At 48.6% G+C, this 17520-nt stretch overlaps 1 protein-coding gene across 2 annotated transcripts in view; it reads right to left on the bottom strand.

Annotated features, from left to right (window-relative positions):
- Positions 1-17520, bottom strand: part of LOC138580288 (amiloride-sensitive sodium channel subunit alpha-like) — a 223852-nt gene that overhangs the window by 67884 nt on the left and 138448 nt on the right. The window lies entirely within an intron of this gene.

Genomic DNA, 17520 nt, shown 5'->3' with positions numbered 1-17520 from the left:
TCATTACGACCCTGGCGGAAATCGAAAAACGATGGCGGAAATGCAATACCGCCATCGAATAGCGCTCGGTGCGATTATGACCCGTCACCGCAAAGTACGATGCCATTAGCGACACCGTAGTGAACGCCAACGCTAACTGCACCAAGTACGCGCGCGCGCGCCATGCCAAACCGTAAATACCACCATGGCGCAATGGTACGCGAATTCTGACCCTAGCGGACATGCACCTAACGCCATCAAGCACGGCGGAAAGTACCATTCCGCCATGGTGAGAAGTACGGCATCGCGAACCAACCGTAAACGGCCCCACTGAGTGCCTGTACACCACTCCCTGGCCACATTGTACAACTCCCCGTAGGTGCAATGAAGTCACAATGCAACCAGTGAAATGTACAAGTCACTCATGCATGCCAACGAACAAAAGAATCTCAAGAGGGGCCAATGGGAGCTGCAGGGCACAGATGGCACGAATACAGAAGCTATTCCAATGGACATGACCTCAGTCTCCCACCAAGAAACGCACGCAAACACAGGCACCTGTGACCAGCAATATTCAGAAAATCACATCATTCCACCAATCCACCTGGCTGACCGGCATCTGTTACACAAAACCTAATCCCCCGCCCCTGAGCATGACATCATTCAAACAGTCATATTGGCAGCCCTTATCCCTGACCTCACTGGGCTTCAGCACAGTACCACGCAACTATACTCCGAAGCTGGAACCCAATGCAGATCTCCTCACAATACATCGCTCCCCAAATAGGAATATGCCACATCACTTGCAAAGAAGAACGCTACACGGCCCATATCAGAATAGAAATTTAATGCACAACAAATTCACCAAGCCCATACAGCCATTAGGCCATGAACTCCAAAACACATTTCACCATTGTGGGCTGCATCCGCAATAAATGACCAGCTACTTCTTGTGTGACGCCCTGTTCCTTCATGGTACACAGGGCCACATTCTCGTACGAAAAGGCAACATGGAAGCGCCCAGAACCGCAGGGCCGACCCAATGGGGAGGCACTAGTCCAGCTGAAAGGCCGAAATGTTGCTCCGAGCCACTAGTACTGCGTAAGGGCATGTGGCCCATTGGCGATCGTCCCATAAGATCGTAATGCTGCTCCACTGATTAACACGAAGCAGCAGGTGTCGGGAGTAAAATCCATCTGCAGGAGTTGCATACAGATGGCAGTGGCAAAAGGGGAGGAGATACCTGTCAACCAAATGAAAAGAAAAAGAATAGAATGGCCATCAGAACTACATTTGAATTACTCACTTCAATGATCACACCAAATCCACAGCCATATGCATGCTAGCCCACTCCAAAGGATCATCACCACCCAAAAACCACTTGCGACTCATAACTATCTATATCGAGGTGAAAACACCATCACAAACGAGTGTACCTGTGCATGCGTCTGTTAAAACAGAATCCATCAGATGGGATTGGTAACGTGCATGGACACAAGTGTCCGAAGGCGCGTCGAGACAGGGAGGGCTCAACAAGGCCAGATAGACGATGGTCCCACTATGGCAGCCCTGCATCACATAGCGCAGGGGAGGCGGACAGATTCCAAGAAGCCCTGTACATGGCAAACTCTGTATCAAATTATCTGTCCATGCATCCATTCATCATTCCCTCATCCCGTAATGATAACGCCTGTTTCCATACTCACATAACATGTGAAAATTCCATTGAGTCTGTGCGTTATGCAGCCTGCATAATCCACTGTGCCCCAGCCCGTAATTCCAGTGTTGTGAAGTAACATGTATTTGGGAACGTCCGGCCTCATCGTCCACTTCGCTATTGCGCATCCCAAACTATTCATATCAATCATTGCATCCTCGCCATGGCCCCTGTCCCAAGGACATTGAACAATAGAACGTTAAATTTGCAGTCAGACCTGTGGGCATCTCCTCGCCGCTAGCTGAAAACCGAAAGCGCCGCCCTTCGAATTCCTCATTTGCAACATCACATCGAAAAGGCATCTGTGGCCGCTTGAAATCACAAATTAATCCATCTAGTGCGGCTGTGTGTGTAAATGGCAACTGCCTTCACTCACAAATGGGACGCCCCGCCCGTCGTTGAAACTCGGTACAGTGATGCATGAGGGTCCACCGTTACTCGAGTACTACGTTCCACTGACCCTTCACAAGTCTGTTCGCGACTGCTAAGATAGTATGTGAAACAATGGGACCATAGCCGAATGAACATATCAACCAATGTTACACTGCCATCGGGTACAAATACATGATTGTAATAGCAAGATGCCATTCCTCGAATTGCAGCGTTGTGTGCGGGACGTGCTCGCCCAAAGGGGAGAGCAGCTTGCACAGGTGGAATGAATCACCACAGGTGGAGGCCATACAGCCTGAAAACACATAAATAGCACACCCAGTCTCCTCCCACAACCACACCCACTCCGAAATGCTACCGGCAGGACTCGCGATGTTGGCCCTGGGGGACCTGATAGCACTGCAAGTACTCCAACTCCAAGAAGAAGACGAACACCAACTACAACCGGCCGCACGGAGGAGACGCAGGAGGAGGAGGAGGGCAAGGCAGGGCCAGCAAGGGCCGCCAGCACAGCCACTACCACCACGCAGGCAGCCCGCAATCCCACGCCTCCGAGCACATCCGTTCAACCTCACTGATGAGCAGATCCACACCCTCTACCGTTTGGACCGGGACACCATAGCCGCCATTGTGGACATGACACAGGCTGACCTTGTCAGCATGATAGATAGCCCAACCGCCATCCCACCCCTACTGAAGGTGGTGTCTGTACTCCACTTCCTGGCCACAGGCACCTACCAGCACACAGTCGGACAGTTGCATGGCATCTCACAGCCACTGTTCTCACGGACACTATTGCAAGTGCTCGATGCCCTCCTGCAGCACGCAGACGACTACATCTCTCTACCACGCTCGGAGCAGGAAATTACCAACACAAAAGTGGGATTCCATGCACTTGTCGGCATACCGGGTTGCATTGGTGCCATCGACTGCACCCATGTGGAATTGGTCGTCCCACATGCCATGGAGGCCCAGTACCGCAACCGAAAACAATTTCATTCACTGAATGTACAAATGGTGTGTGACTCCAACAGGATCATTACACATTGTTGTGCCCGATTCCCTGGATCAACCCATGATTCTATGGTCTTGAGGAACTCAACAATACCATGCTACATGGAGCGACACGCAGGGAACAGATCCTGGCTACTCAGTGAGTCTCATTTCATGCATGCTGATGTGGGGTATGTGATGCGGCAATGACCTGGCAGGAAGGGGGGGGGTGCGTACGTAGCAATGGCATTCCACATTATTCGTTTATCGTCCACATACAGGTGATGCCGGATATCCACTGAAGAGATGGCTCCTCACACCAGTCCGGAACCCACGGGACCAGCATGAGGAGGACTACAACCATGCCCACTCACGTACCCGTGTAGTCATTGAACAGGCATTCGGCCTACTGAAGACTCGTTTCCGGTGCCTCAGCAGGTCTGGCGGGGCACTCCTGTACCGCCATGTGAAGGTTGCAAAGATGGTGATGGCATGTGTCATGCTACACAACATGTGCGTACGTAGAAATGTGCCCATGCCCCCTGACGCAGAACTGCAAGCACCTGAAGATGGTCATGATGAGGGTGGGGATGTGGCAGCACCTCAAGGAGTCTGCGAGGCACAGGAGGGCCGTGACATTCGTCAGCATCTCATAGATGCATGCTTCTAGCACTCACGCCTGGTGGCTGATACATGGACACGGGACTCGTGGCACTGTGTGTGTCTGGTACATGCACAATATGGACTGTACGCCTATGATGGCCTCGTACACAAAGATCAATGTCCACACATCTCATTGGTTGATCGTGCATTGTTTATGGCATATGTGATATCATGTTGAACACCCTATCGACCCGCCACCCAAGTGAGCCCAACACACCCCCTCCACCCTCCTACCTCCCCCCCGAACACCAGTGTCCAAAGATGCTCATTGTCAGTGGGCAGACGCTATTGCAAGCCCCCTCTCTGGGTATCAGGGGCACCCCTGCCTGTGGAGCGCAGGTTCCTCCCAGATCTACGTTGTGGGCTGCCCTGGACGGAACTTGCAACGGATGATGTCTCTGCCTGCTCACGTCCATGCATGTCCCTAAGGGTTTGTGAGAGCTCAGTGAGCACACGGCGCACTGCGGCAAGTTCGGCACATACGTCTTTGGACGTCGCATGCAGTTCCCCCCTCAGGCTCTCAGTGCTTCTCTCCATTTGGACTCTCAGGCTCTCGGTGCTACTCTCCATTTGGACTCTCAGGCTCTCGGTGCTACTCTCCATTTGTGCCCTTAGTGTCTCTGTACTTCTCTCCATTTCTGCCCTAAGTGTCTCAGTTGATGTTTCTATGTCTGCCTTAGTGCCCCCACATTCATCGGCATGGTCCTTGAGGAGCGTGGCCAGTTGCTGCTGTTGCACGATTAACTGGTCGAGGGACTGTTGCCTCTGCTGGGCCATGGCCATTTGCGGTGGTGTCACAGAGTGGCTGTTTGCCTCATGTTGCCCTGCCACAGGGCTTGTGGGGGATGGCCAGTCGTCGTCTTGTGGGTGCCCCTGCGTGGTATCCTCATGGTGTACGGGATGGAACAGACAGGGGGATTGGGACAGGTCATGGATGGATCTGACTTCGACATCCCCGTGTTCTGTGTCGGAGCATGCTGCCATTAATGGAGTGTCACCTATGGTGCTGCTGCCACCAGAGGCAGTGCCTTCTGTGGCATCCATTGGGGGGACCTGTGGTGGTGCTGTTGTGGGCATGCTGGCTGCTGGGGTGCCTGTTGGAGTTCCCTCCTCTGTGCTGCCACTTGATTTGTGCTGCTGCCGTGTCTTGATGCGTGCAGCTGAGGTGGAGGGTCTTTGGCCGTTGGTCTTGGCCCTCTTTGCAGGTGTGCTGGTAGGGGTGTCCTGAAGCTCGTCGTTTGGATCGGACCCTGTGGTGGAGTAAAGGAGGGCGAGCGTTATTAATGGGTCTGTGGGAATTGGAATGGCAATGTATCACATGCATTGGGGTGGTACCTGAGGGTGATTTGGGTCGGGGCCTTGGAGGTGCTTTCATTTGTGTGTGGAGTGAGGGTGCAGTTGTTTGGCAGCCTGCAGTTAGGGTGTGCCTGCTGCACGTGTAGAGGGTGTTTTTGGGGTTTTTAATTATTTATGTATTTATTGTGAGTTTTAAAGTGCGCTGTCAGGCCAATGTGTGTGGACGTTCTCCTGGACATGTGTTACTGTTGCGCTAGGTGGACACATGGTGATTCACATGATTGGACATTGTGGATTTGGCATGGTTTTATTTGGGCCACCTACCGGATTCTTCGGATGTCTGCACTCCTTTCTCCATCCCTCCGACTCCCTCTATACTCTCCATTCCAATGGTGGAGGCACAGATTTCTTCCCAGGGGGTCAACTTGATGGGTGATTCCGATCCTCCCCCGGTGGCTGTGGCAATGTTGCGGTTGGCAGAAAGTATGCTACGGACGCGTATCCGCAGGTCGTCCCATCGCTTTCTGCATTGCTGTGGGTTGCGGGGTGCGGTCCCCACCGCACTTACCCGCTGTGCCACCAGGGCCCATATGGCCTTCTTGTTCGCAAGTGCCGTCCTGGTCATTTGCGTGGAGAAGATGGCGGCAGCATTCTCCTGGAGGGTCTCTGTGAGCACGGTGAGTTCCTCACGGGAGAAGTGGACCTGCCGCTTGCGGTCGCACGCTTTCTTCGCTACTTTTCCCATTTTTCTTGGTTTCACTAGGGTGGATGACGGGTTGGGATGTGTCTCAGGGTAGTGTTTTTAGTGGTTGTGTGGATTTTGTGGTTTTATAGGTGTACGGCGTGATGTTTCCCGTTCCGGGACCATGTTTTTACTTCCGTTTCCGTATATTTACGGTCACCGTACTTTCCGGTTGGCGCTCACTGCGGTGTCCGCTAAGATGGGTGGCGGTATTGCACCTAGGGCGCCGTACGGCGGCGGTGTGGGCCGTTTTGGGGTCATTTCCGCCATCGCGGACTTTGCACTTCCGCCATGGCGTGGTGCTCGTGCCCGATGGGTCGGAATGGGCCGCACTTTGCTCCATCGTGCAATGGCGGAAACGCTATTTACGCTGTGGCGGTCCGGTCAGTCACTTTCCGCCAGGGTCGTAATGAGGGCCAATGTGTTATTTATGTTGCACTTTCGTCAAACTGCTGTAGATGGAGCATTTGCATTGAGCTGAAGTTGCTGCTTATTTAACGACCTCTATGATAAACGGCTGACTTGGTCAGGTTTTGAACCTGCGACCTTCAGATCACAAATAGGCCTCAGCAACTAGCGTTAACCTGTTAAGCTATGCCAGCATGAAACAAAATGAAACCTTAATAATAGAAATGTTTTATTTTTTTGTAGCTTTCCTTCTGTTATGTGTTGTCCTACAGAGCGAGTAGGTAACGTCTTCTTTATTCTTCTAGCACAGCTTTCCTGCCTCCTCCCACTTGCCTTCCTTCTTTCTGTCCCCATCCCTGCAATAAGCATGGATACAAACATAGGACAGGATATTGCATCTCCGCCTTACTTAAAAAAAGTGAGTAGATATATATAAATTCACTGAAAAAACTTTAGTTCAGGTGTAGTTAAATTGGGTAGATTAAACGCAACAAAACCCTTGAAATTCAGCGCGTGTGTGAAGTCATGCCCAGCTTAATTTGGCGTGTTCCAGTTGATGTCCCCCACAATCCGATGTCCCCCATAGTGCCATTTTCTATGTCATTGTGAATCCCTTTTCTTATAATATGTATGTGCTCATAAGCTATGCAATGTGAATGTGCAAACTTAAGCTGGTCATGACTTCCCACATCCGCTTAATTTCAAGGGTTTTGTTGCGTTAAATCTGCTCAATTTAACTAATGTTTTTTTCAGTTAATTTTAATGGTTTTGTTATACCATAGTTGTTTTTACACGCCACTAGCCATGGCCTTCGTGTCCACTGTAAATGTTCCCTCAATAGGTGTCTTTTGGAACCACTAGGTGACCACGCCCGACTATACATGTCTTTCAGTCCACCTAGTCGGGGCCTTTGGCCATGGCCAGTGAGCACGGCCTTTGGCCGTGCCCACTGTATATTTTAAAACACTACAGCGCCACTAGCCATGGCCTTTTTTGTATTCTCCTGGCTCTTGTGAACACAGGTTAGTCTTCAATTCCTGACCCCCTCTTAGCTTTGGGCCCGTACTTGGTTTCTCATTTTCATACCTTTCTTGGAATTCTCTCGTTTCATACAATACATCCTGTGATGTTTGCCACATGTAATACTTTGCTTTCACTCCGTTCATGAGTATTGCTTTTAACTCTGTGTGCCATTCAAAAGTGCTTTCAGTTAACTTGGTATTCAAAAGGTACTTGTTTTCTGCATTCAAAAGTACTTTCAGTTTGTTCGGCATTCAAAAAGGACTGTGTTATGAGTTACCGAAGCACCCCAGTATGAGTGTTTCCCTGCTTTACACTCAGTGGTCACACACAGCAGCTTCCTTTCGGCTTGGTGTCTTTCAGCTTTCCGGCTTCCCTAAACTCTGCATCTCCCTCGCAGCATCTACAGAGAGCACCGTTCACTCTCCTGGTTTCCTGCAGCGCTCCTGCGGTCAATGGGAGTTACACAGCTCCTGCTGTGCGGACCCATTCAGGAGGGTAGAAGGACCTCCAGACCCTCTCACGGCTGACCACAGCCCTGGTGTCTCTTTCTCCTACCCAACAGGGCTACTGGCAACTGGGTCTCCAGCTTCCTTCTCTCTGGCCCACTCCCCTTCTCTCAATATGGTGGGCATTTATATATCTATCAAGTGTGTTAAGTGATTCCAGGCGTGGGTCATTGAGTACAATTGCCTGACTATGGAGAACTCCATTAGGCGGACATGCCTGGTGCGAGAAACCAGAAGGTGTCTCACCCATTAGTCCCAGGGATCTGTCATCCAGGTGGCCAGGACATGCCATCGCTTTGGATCAAGTTCCTGGGGGTGGACCAGTACGGGAGGATCAACTGGGTGAGGGGTCTTCGGGGAGCGGGAGTGGGACAACCGATAGTGAGACGTGGCATCCCCTTCCTTGTAACACCTTTACCCCATCCTAGGATGTTTAAGAGCTCTACCCCCCAACCCCTTTTAAAACATGAACACTTTCTCACTCACAGCCCGCTCTAAGGGAAAACAGACTAACACTTGAGCCGTGTAGCTGACATGTCCAATACTATATTCAGGTAATTATCGACAATCACTCACCCCTGACTTCCATTACACTTCCCCACACGGATAAAAGGCGGAGCACGAGAGCACACTTTGAGCGAGCCAAAACACACGAGGAAATAGCAGTTCTAAGACCGCAGTTTAAAAAGAGAAGAAAGTCGGTGAAACAGTAAGGGATCACGAGGAGGGAAGTACCCTTGACCTTTTTGACAAGGAGCCGTTGCTTTCTTGAATCCTCAAAATTGGAAAGCATAAGACCAGGAAACCATGCTGGAGAATCCTGCATTGTGTGTAGAAGATACCTGGGGCCCTCGCGCGTCAATAATCAAGGTGGAGAGAATCACCGGCCATTGTGGTACTGTCCTTGACTTCAAGAACAAAGCTGCTTCAGTGAAAACAACACAACCGTTGAGTTGGGAAGACCAATACAAGACCGGTCTGTGTTGAAGCCAAGGTTGCAAGCTGCAACTTTGTATTGCGAGCGCTGGAACGAACATTGTTAAAACAAGTATGATAAGAGACACAAGTGAAGTTAAACTGCTGATGAGTGATCGAACTTGAAATCAAGCTACAATACCTTTGACAGAGTAGTCCGGTACCGCGTGGGTGCTCAATTGAAGGTCGCTGTAGGGTATCCACTTGAGGAGTACCGAAAGTAGATACATTTGATCCGAACCCGGCAGAGGGAGATCATTTGAAAGTGAATGAATAAATGAGAATCAAATTGGTCCTGTGACGGGTCTAGCAAAATTCTACGCACAGTCGAATGTCTTCAATTTTGATGAAATAGGGAAAGTTTGGAAAAATACACAAATTTGGCCCGAGCCGGACAGAGGGAGACACAATTGATGATTTTGTGTTAAAGTGGGTCTAAGCCTAAAAGAGGGGGATCCGGGATGAAAAGTGGATCACCCAAGAAGGTTTCGTATTAAAGTGGGTCTGAGCTCGGCGGAGCAGGACCCGGGGTTAATTGAAAATCACCCAAGAAGTTCTACATGAGAATCCTGAAGAGAAAGGAACTTTAATGTTTGTCATATCAGGCCCTCTGAAGTAAAAGACTTTGAATGGCAAAGAGACTTTAGTACAGAAGGCCCCGATACTGAGATTTGAACTGCATCCTGGTGCTAGAGAAGCCAGAGACTGTGCTAAGCTCCAATGTGCCAACTTGTCCCATGCTGAAAACGTGGTGAAGGGAAGCCAACGGCTTGAATATCCTGACATATCATTTCTTGAACACTTTTCTTTTGCATAAAATTGTTTCCCACATTATTTGTATTTAGAAGTAAGGATTGGCAATAGGTTTATTAGTATAGGCCCTTTTATTTTGACAAGACACCACTAGCACTGCGTTATAATTATTTGATGGTCGTAGCTTGCTCTCATCTTTAGATTTAGGATTAGAAAGGCATTTTCCAAATCCAGTTGAAGTTCAATAAGCACGCTTGAACTGTGATAACTTATGCCTGTCTTAATGTCTGATACCATTCCTTCCTTACACTGGTTGTTCCACTGGTATGCCTCCATAGCCCTCTTCTCCGTCTCAGTACCATAGTGGTGTTTGGGATTATCTGATTTAATAAAAGGAGCATGTATAACTCAGTTTTTTCTCTCATATGTGTGTGTATCAGTGAAATGAGGATGTGTCCTCCTAGTTAGTCTCGTCCTCGTCCCAGTACTAAGGTGGTGTTTCTGGGGGACACTTTGGAAGTAAGAAAAGGGAAAGGGCTGACAATATCCGACATAGGCTTTAGGGATAGAGGGTTCATTGTGAAAAGGGAAAGGGGGGATACAATGTCTCAACTAAGGACATCCTCTCCCCACTCCCCATGTTCCCTCCATTCAGGTGATCCTCCCTCGCATATCCACCGCCAGTGTCAGGATCCAAAAGCAATGGCATTTCCCTGGCCTCCGGAGAGGAGGATCCAGGAGGGAAAATAAGTGAGGGTGCCTTCAGGTTCCTCACAGAAAGTAGATGCAGTTATTTGGCCAAGAAATTGTTAGCTAAATGTATACTCTGGTTTGGATTTCCCTTATCTATAGACAGTGACCCAGGTACCTACTTTACGAGTAAGGTTATCACAGAGGTATATAAAGCTTTAGGGATAAGACAACAGTTCCATTGTTCGTATCATCCTTGTTCTAGTGTACATGTAGAATGCGGAATATGTGACCTCAAGTTAAGGCTGTCTAAAGTGTATAAGGAGACTGGGTTGAAGTGGCCCCATGCTCTGCTCCTGGATTTGTTTGCTATGAGAAAGTATCCCTAGTGCAAGCATTGGTTGTCGGCCTACAAGATTCTTCCTGGTTGCCATATGAGAATGGGAACTGCATCTCCAGCAGTCTCGCAAATGCAACGTCTATCACTGGAAGATGATACCTTGATGAAATATTGTAGCACTTAAATTAAAACATTTTGATCTCTTCATGCTCAGGTTTGCAAAGCTCTGCCTGAACGGCTATGGGATCCTGCCACCTCGGCGCCCAGGATGTGGGTCCTAGTGAAAATCTGTCAGAGAAAGTCTGCACTTCAGTCAGGGTGGCGTGGTCCCTTTCACATTTTGTTAACCACCAACTCAGCTGTGAAGTGCGCCAGTATCCCGGACTGGATTTACGCAGCACATTGCAGCAAGGTTGCCACGCTAGCTGATGACATCACCTCACCGGCCACCGATCTTCAGTGGACAGGTTCTAGCTCCACCACGAACACTGACACCACCAACAGTGACACCGCCAAGTGTGTGCCAGTGCCAGATATTTCCAGGGTTCCTGGAACAGAGCGATCAGAATCGGAGAGTGAGGGCCGGCCCTTGATCAGACATTATGCTTAAAACAAGGATTTGCAGTTGGTGAATCTGTTTTACACAGTAAGGTCTCAGAGGGAGCTGTTGATAAGGCTCCTCCGACAGACAGTCGATGCTCATGAAGGGATGATTCTGAGGCGGTTCCCTCTGTTGGCCTATCAACTCCAGTGGCCACTTCTGCTGTACCTGATCACGTGGCCGCCCTAAGGTATGCACCGTGATCCCACTGGGGGATATCTGAGAGTCAGTAGTTCTGATCAATGCAACAACAGACTGAGTTACTCACCTCTGGATTTGTCTCCCGTATGACCATGAACCCCTCCGAGGAGGTGGTGCCATAGCGGAGAGCAGACACCACTACTGCTAAGTCCCCAGCATCTGGAGGTTATGTACCTTGCTGCTATCCAGGGGTGTTGCTAGGTGTGGAAAAGATATGGGACTACACTAATATCGGGACTGTTGGGATTCCGGGCCATCTAGCCTTTTTGTTGTATCCCCTGAGCTTCTATCCATGGCTACAACCAAAAGACCTGGGGCTATAGCCTCATCAGCCCTCCCCCCCCCAGCAACGCCTCTGCTGCTATCATGTATTAGCCATGCTGTTCGTTACCATGACTCTGATAATTGCGTGGCTCTGGTTATATCAGTATCTGTAGTTTTGATTTAGGGGTGGATCAGTTGACCATAAAATGTTGAACCGTGGATTTCAATGCTGGACACTTGATAAGTAAGGTGTGTAGAGGGTCAGAAGAAGGACCTGGACCCCGATTTTCCATCTCACTGATATTTTATTAACAAAAAGGTGAAAACTCCTAACCTTCCCTAGGCTAATATTCTTCCCTACCTAATGGAACTAACTAGGATGCTCGTCAGCTGTCAGTGAGAGTGCAAACTAAGTTCAGTCCACTGTTCAAAACTAACCTTCTCTAGCCCTACAACTTTTTAGAACAACTAAGGTACAGAAGAATGACTACCTTTGCCTATTACGTCGATTTTCCATAGAGTTCAGTTCAACAAGGTGTTTTCACACAGGTGTTGGTGATTCTTTGCATCTAATTGTACAATTCCAATATAGGTCTTTTTAAGGTCTCAAACTTCTCATTCAATTGATTTGTCCTTCTTTCTCTTTTGTTTTCCTCTTGTTTAATTCTAAACAAATGTATGCTTCTTCTTTCACCAAATTATTTTTCCACTGTCTCTTTTTCCAAACAAATGGATTCCTCTTTAAGGACTGTCCACTCTTTATCTTGACTAGAACAAATCTGTGAGTTCCATTATCGCTTCTTAGTATTGTCACATACTCCTGACACTTTATCATGCCTAGGAGAGGTATAGGCATTCCAGAAACAATTTCCTCTCTCTTCTGACATTCTTACGATTGTATCTGGACTGAGACAACAATGAGCGTTCTGGTAATGATTCTCACTTTCTTTATGTATTTTCAATATTTTATCTTGACTGGGATGAGTATGATCATTCCAGTAATAATTCTCACTTGCTTTAAGTATTCTTGGTACTTTATCTTGACTGGGACAAGTAGGAGTATGATTCTCACTTTCTTTAGGTATTCTCAGTACTTTATCTGGACTGGGACGAGTACGAGCGTTCCAGTAATAATTCTTAGTCCACCTCCCAGGTCTCCCACTTTCGCCGTTACCTCTATTTTTCAGGGATAACATCACCGGGGCTTGAATGTGGTCGGGACCACTTCCTGTCGAATGGTCTCTCTGTTTCCTTCCTCGTTCGGCTGGTTCTGAGCTGCTTCAATGGCAAAGGTATTGGCATCTTGAACAGACCTCCTGGTCCACCACGTTGCCTTGGAAGTCACTCCAACACTACGTTTAGGCTTGAGACACTGTGTGCTCTCTTCTGTCTATAACTTCTCTCGTCTTCCATTCCACCAAGCGTTGGGCTATATACCCAGGTGCCGCTCCAGCATCAGATCTTGCGCATCGAGTTTCTCCTCAGCAACTCCCAGACAGCTGATTTGAACTTCCTGGCTTCACTCCATGATATTTCTGCCTCTTGGTTTTATGACATTTACATGGGGCTTCCCCGGCAGACTGTCAAAGCCCTTCTTCTCTTTTGGAGTTATACTCTGTATTGCTCCCTTGGATTTCTTCATTCCATTACTATATGTGTTTTCCTTTGAATGTGTACTTAATGGATTTCAATGACAATAGCAGACCCTGAGGGATTCTTCATCCTTTTCTTCAGAAGATGTAATTGAAGGAGGGCTAATGATATGTGATTTAGGAAGTTCTTTACCAGAGTGGGAGTCCTTTGCCACAGAAGGGGAGTCTCTCCCGGTGAGGTCCCGCTTGCATATTCCCCTAGGGAAGGTATTGCGTAGTGGGCTCACCTCCCTAGCCTCACAGGGAAAGGTTCTCCCTAGGGGAGAAGTGACAGAATCCTGTGATTCATCACAGGTGGAAATTCACAACATTGAGACTCGTTGTGCTACAGAACCTAAGGAGTTTTGACTGGAGGGCTGGTCCCATGTATCCTACCATATCTACCTCAACAAACTAGTAAATAAACTTTGTCTGCAACTCACAAACTATTGTCCTGAGGACGTGGCTCAAATTCTGAAGAGGACCATCGACGAAAATCACCAGAGGCACAATGTTGTACTATATCTCTGCCAGTATAAATGGTGTTGAAATATTCATATATATGCATTTTACAGTTGCTGGGGCTTTTTGCACAACATGTCCCGAGATGGATGGGCCTGCAGCCCAGCCCTGGGTATGATATGATATGATGTGGCATTTATAATGCGCCTATACACAAGTGTTTCAAGGCGCGATGAGGCAAGGGAGGGGAACAGAGGGAAGACAGACAACGATACTACTAGACCGGGTGTCATTCAGATCGCGCAAGTGCATGGGAAGGGGAGACAGGGAGAAGTGCAGGGTGGGAAGGGGGAGAGGACAGTGCAGTAAATGGGATAAGAAAATAATAACAATAGGCAAGTATGGCCAGCAGGTGGCAAGTGCAAGGGTAAGTGCAGACAACAAGTGCTGGTAGTGGGACTGTAGGGATACAGAAACAGTCCCCAAGTGCAGGGTTGCCAGGAGGGCAGTGCAGGAGTGCGACTGGTGGGGGAGGGGACCTGGGCCCGAGATCAGGGGGCAGCCATGCAACCAGTGCAAAGTCAGTGTCAGCCAGGAAGTCAGCAAGGGAGAGGAGGAGAAAAAGTAGAGGCAAAGAGAAAGGTTTTGAGGTGCTCCCGGAACCGACGATGATTCTCCTCAAGTTTCAGGGAGGCTGTTCCAGAGGGAGGCCCTAGCCGAAGAAAGAGATCTACCACCAACTGGTTGCTTGGAGAAGCGACTGATCCTGAGGGAGTTTGAGGCAGATGAGCGAAGAGCTCGAGAGAGAAAGTATTTAGGGAGAGAGAGTTGAAGGTATTGAGGGCCCAGGCCCCAGAAGGCCTTGTGGATGATGCAGAGGGTTTTGAACTTAATCCTCGCAGCCACAGGGAACCAGTGTAGAGATTTCAGTCCTGGAGAGATACAGTCTCTGGGCTTGAGGCCAAGGACAAGTCTCGCAGTCCTGTTCTGGATAAGTCGCAGAAGGCGGAGAGTTGAAGCAGGCAGATTTAAAATGAGGCTGTTGCAGTAGTCCAGCCTAGAGAGAACCAGAGCTCTGGAGACAGTGCGCTTCTGGGGGAAGGAGAGGAAAGGAAGAATACCTCTGAGGAGGTGCATTTGGAAGTGTGACATTTTAGAGACGTCAGAGATGTGAGGAGAGAAGGAGAGTGTAGAGTCGAAGATGACCCCGAGGTTTTTAGCCACACAGGTGGGAGCAGGAAGAGGGCCAAGAGAGGCCAGCCAGAGAGCTACAGGAAATGAGGGAGCGGGTGTGCCAATGAGGAGAATCTCAATCTTACTGGTATTAAGGCAGAGGTCATTGGCAGCACACCAACCTGGATAGTGGGTACACAGTGAAAACATATATTTGCACCTCTCCTGGCAGTATGCATGTATGTTTAATGTAAACAAATTCTTGGTGTGTGCCCACCTGCCCCAGGATTTGTCATCACAATTTCCTATTGCACCAATCCCCTTTCAGTGGGGGGATCGATGTTTGGATCTCAGTTGGTCTCCCAGTCAGAAGGCCCATAACCCTGTAGGGATGTTCCCTTTGGGGATTCATATGGCCCCCAAATATCCCTGAACTGAACCTGGTACACTGAAAGCCCACTGCCTTTCACCTAAGCTCTCTTGTAGTGGGTCTCCTGTATTATACTAACCCAGGGTCGGTGTTCACGGGAACCGGCCGATGTCAATATTACATGTCCATTGATACTAGTGTGGTAATTCATAATGTTACATTTGCCTTTGATCGGAATTTCACATTTCTCCGGGCTGAATATGCAACTTATCCCAGAATGTATTTCATTTGTGGAGATAAGGCATACCCGTGGTTACCCATCAGTTGAGGAGGGAGTTGATTCATGGGATATGTTCTGCCTGCAGTATGTCACAGCTCTGCATTCCCGCAACAGCTCTCCCTAAACTAAGCCTTTCATGGGAGGACTTTGTCGCAGGCCAGGGTTACCTGATACCAACACTGGGAATTAAAATAAACATAAATTGGTTAATGCAGTTATCACTGTTAGTGGAGAATAATGCCAATGCAACAGCCTCCCTCTTGCCTGTGCTGTCACAGGAGCAGTTGGCCTGCCGGACCATGGTTCTTCAGAACCGCATGGCATTAGATATGGTTCCGACATCATTATTCACATTTGGCACACTGTAAGCCTCTTGCACGCTAGGCCGGAGGTATCCTGGTCCTTCAAGTCGTGGATGGAGGGGGCAACTGGGATCCTAGGGAGTGTCTATTGGAAAGCTCCTGCTTGTAGCCACTGTCATAATATTCTTCTGTCAATGGTGGACAAATGCCTTTAATAAAAGCCTTTAATATTGATAATGTAACACCTGTTCTGAAGTGTCACAAACTGTTCAAGAGCTTTACTGCCATGTTGAAGAAGATATAAAGTGTTGTAAACTTTGGAATGTGATGTTTGTTCCTATAAAGATGTAATGAGACTAGAGTGAAGGTCTCATAGGAGTCATATGAGGGGGCTGTGGAGGAAATTGGGAATTGAAAATGGTATGTACTCCCAGTGCCTGACACTGCAGTATTAGGCCATGTAACCTGCCATATAACTTGCCATGTTTAAATAAACGTTTCTTGGGTATGGTAGGTGTGACATATCCCTGGATGTCAGCACTTCTCCCCTAGAGGGAGCCCCTTTCCATGAGGCCAGGGAGGTGAGGCTGCAACCCGATACTGGTACTCATGGGGTGGACCTCATGGGGTGGGTAGGTCCCTAGGGGTTTAGTGATAACCCGGGGAGAACATGGTATCCCGATAGCCCCCTAACTCACCTTGCAAACCCCCCTCCACCAACACGTTCCCTAGTGTTCCTATATGTTTTTGCCATACCACCAATATAGGAAGTACTGGGACGAGGAAGAGTGTGTACTTCTCAAGGAGCATGCACCCCTTAAGTACTGAGATGAAGGAGAGAGCAATTGACTCACTGGAAAACCTAAAGATCAGTACTGGGAGGAATACGCAGTGCGGAAGCATATAGAGCACTTGTGAGAACCTGAATAGTTGTTCCCGAAAGCTAACTGGGCAAGACACAATCAAAGCTGAAGTGGGAAAACAGGAATGAACTTGAGCAGTTGCAGGAGAGTTTACCGGTCAGGTGGAGAGTCTCTTGTCTGGTCCGAAGTGGAAGGACCATCTGCGAAGAAGAGCAGCAGACATTCTGGCCAGCCAAGCAGAAGGGCCGCACGGTTGCAAGAAAGTGCACCCGTTGAGATTCTCTGAGTGCTACATCACCACAAGGGAAGAATACCACGGGTCTGGGACCTACCTCCTCTTATGAATATCAACCCCAGTCATTTTCATAGTCACAGTACTTGACAGGATAGTGAACCAGGACTGCCACACCCATTCAGGAGGAACACACATATTAAGCGCGTTATAAATAACCTATCATATCACACAGGCCTGGGACCCGCATCCATAAGATTAGGAACGCATGTGAAATAAGGACTTTTGCTGTACAAATCAAACCAGTGGAATGGATGTATTCCTCCATGAAGATTGTGTACGAACTGTGAATTGTGAAAGCCTAACTAGGGCTTGGGGGAAAGGAGTCATTAAGCTCAGCCCGTGAACTGGAAAGAAAGGAGACCTCAGGTGAAGGAGACAATACGTCCTGCTGTCTTCCCAGAAAATTGAGTATCATGAAACCAGTCAAAAGAAGGCCTGCAGAAGGGAGTCATTCCCTGGGCTCTGTGAGGACATTGGGAACCATATACCTGGAGAAAGTGGTCATTCTCTAGGAACCTAATAGTAAAGTACAACAATGATCAATGAGAAATAAAGTTTAAGTTGGGACTTTTCCTTTTGCATTGGAGCTGAACACTTAAGACA

Source organism: Ambystoma mexicanum, chromosome 3p, assembly GCF_040938575.1.
Source record: "Ambystoma mexicanum isolate Mex_15411 chromosome 3p, UKY_AmexF1_1, whole genome shotgun sequence".
Lineage (NCBI taxonomy): Eukaryota > Metazoa > Chordata > Amphibia > Caudata > Ambystomatidae > Ambystoma > Ambystoma mexicanum.
The sequence above is the reverse complement of the archived record's forward strand: the minus strand, read 5'-3'. Positions and strand labels throughout refer to the sequence as shown.